Source organism: Fopius arisanus, unplaced genomic scaffold (assembly GCF_000806365.1).
Source record: "Fopius arisanus strain USDA-PBARC FA_bdor unplaced genomic scaffold, ASM80636v1 scaffold00050, whole genome shotgun sequence".
Lineage (NCBI taxonomy): Eukaryota > Metazoa > Arthropoda > Insecta > Hymenoptera > Braconidae > Fopius > Fopius arisanus.
The window spans coordinates 172211-174562 of NW_011887789.1; positions in this window are offsets into that span (position 1 = coordinate 172211).

A 2352-nucleotide genomic window follows, 5' to 3' on the forward strand; every position below is an offset into this window, starting at 1 on the left:
GTCGACGCAGTGCGATTCAGCCAATCCGAGAGATACTTAAGTGCAGAATATATGTCCAGTGCTCCACATGGAGGGCGACTTGCAGACGTGTCCGGAGACCTCCGGGGACCCTCGACGTCAATTCCAATTTTATCTGAAGTCCACGAGCGTGCCAACCGTCAACAAGTGTCTCTCACGTCTGCACTTTCTCACTTTTCCCCTCCTAAGATAGAACTTTGTAGCCAATTGCATTTGAAAATTGGTTGTGTAATAAATCGCATTGCATCTACGATAATCTAACGTGGAAATATCACTTTCATTTGCCTATGGTAAAAATGATTAATGGAAATCCGCTAATTAGTCGGTATTGAATGTGTAATACACGGTTGAAGAATTACGCTTGAAATTTCAAATGAAATGAGCATGAAATTTATTTTTAATTCTTCATTGACGAATGAGTTAATTCTTTGAATATTTTGGTGACTCTAAATTTTCGGGTTGAAATGAAAATGTTGAAAGTTCAGAGAAAAAGGAAAGGAAGCTGTTATGGTTGGAGCACAAAGAGAGAGAGAGAGAAAGAGAGAGAGAGAGAAAAAGAACAAGAAAGAGAGAATAGAATTTTCCCATTGATGTAAGACACACGTCCTGAGGAAATCCCGGGGGCAACTTCGCTCACTTTCCACATGAAAACAATAGTTCCGTCTATTTATCAACGGTACGTTGGACATATATCACGCGGATGTACGTATACGGTCTGGGCAAGTGATATGCGGAGAGAGAAGAGGCAAATAGGATGGAATAAAACATAAAAGGTACCTTCAGTCTACCACGGATATATGGCATATCATGATTGTAAATTCGCACAACGATCCACCATATACTGTATACCCGAAGGTGCGAGATCTTTCATACTTATATGCAACACATATAAGGACGATCAAAGGAAAACGAGATAGTCCCTGAAAATACCTCGGAGGTGTGACGTCCTCAGTGTCTACTATCAATTAATGTAATCATCGTATCATAATCTCGCTCGGGGGTTACGATTTCAAATGCTATAAAATCTGACTAACGGAAGTGTATACACTCGGTTTATTTTATTACCCGGACTCTGTTCTCCTCTTCTGTTCTGCACAGTATTTCTGCTTCAAAGTATTCCGGTGAATTCCACATTCAAATGAAATTCTCTCCGCTCCTTTACTCATGAAGAGTTAAAAAATTATAATTGATGCATTTTAAGAGTCACTCGAGTCAACGCGCTATTTGAATATTTTCAATACCGGTGGATGGTGGTGTGACTGCATAGGATTCTGATAAACCAACTGAATTCAATGGTATTCAGAGCGAGCTAGGGAATCACTTAATATGCATTGAACTACCACATGTCTTATAACGGTTGACGATCCTGGGAAGTGTATATCTCGTGGGTCGGCTTCTGTAGGTGCCGCCAGCGCCACGCCAACGTTTCCCTTCTCCTTTACCTCTCCCCCTTTTCACCCTCTTCCTCCTTACACCCCAAAAATAGGGGAGGAGGAATTATCATCACCGCAAAACCTGCTCTGGGTCAAAATATTTATGCGGCTGGAGATACTCAAGGACTCGGAATCGTAGCAATTTTATCATGAGTTAGTGGGCGGGGGAGGGAATTTAATGATTCAGGAGTAAATCGAATGCGTAATTATCGTTTTCTCAAGGTTCAATTTGAAAACGTTGAGTGAGGGAATTAATTGATGAAGGCATATTTAATCTCGTTCCGCTTCTGCATCATTAATCGATGGTAGATCGTTTATCATGAGAGGAATTACGGGGAAATCGTGGGTTTATACAGAATGATAATCGTTATGCTGCCGGATAATTCATTTGAGGACAAGAAAAACGCATCAACTTAATTAATCGTTTGTTAATATACCGATCGAGCTGAAATTTTTTGCATCATGTACTACATACGCTCTCCGGTTTCGACATTATTTCAGATTGAAGAAAAAAAAAATAGAGAACACCGTCGTTAAATGAAAAGTCTTAAAAAAAAGTTCGTTCGCTGGATTGATTGACGCAATAGATTCCATTGAATATCAAGCCTTTGTTATCTAATGATAACACTCACCTTAATCCAGACCCATTAACATTTGTTTAGCTTGATAAACAAGGGATAAAATGGAAGAGTATAAACATCCGAGAGCCTTTTCAATCCCGCGTCGTGTTACAAGGAATCTTTTTCTTTGTTATCATTTTTCCAATGGTGCAACCTTTCTCACTGGTCTTTCCACAGGACAACTCTTTGTCCGGAGCTAACGGTAATTCCTTTTTAGGATTTAGATGAATAACCTGAGAACCCGGTGAATGCTGGTGATCCCCATTGTGCCGAAAAAAAAA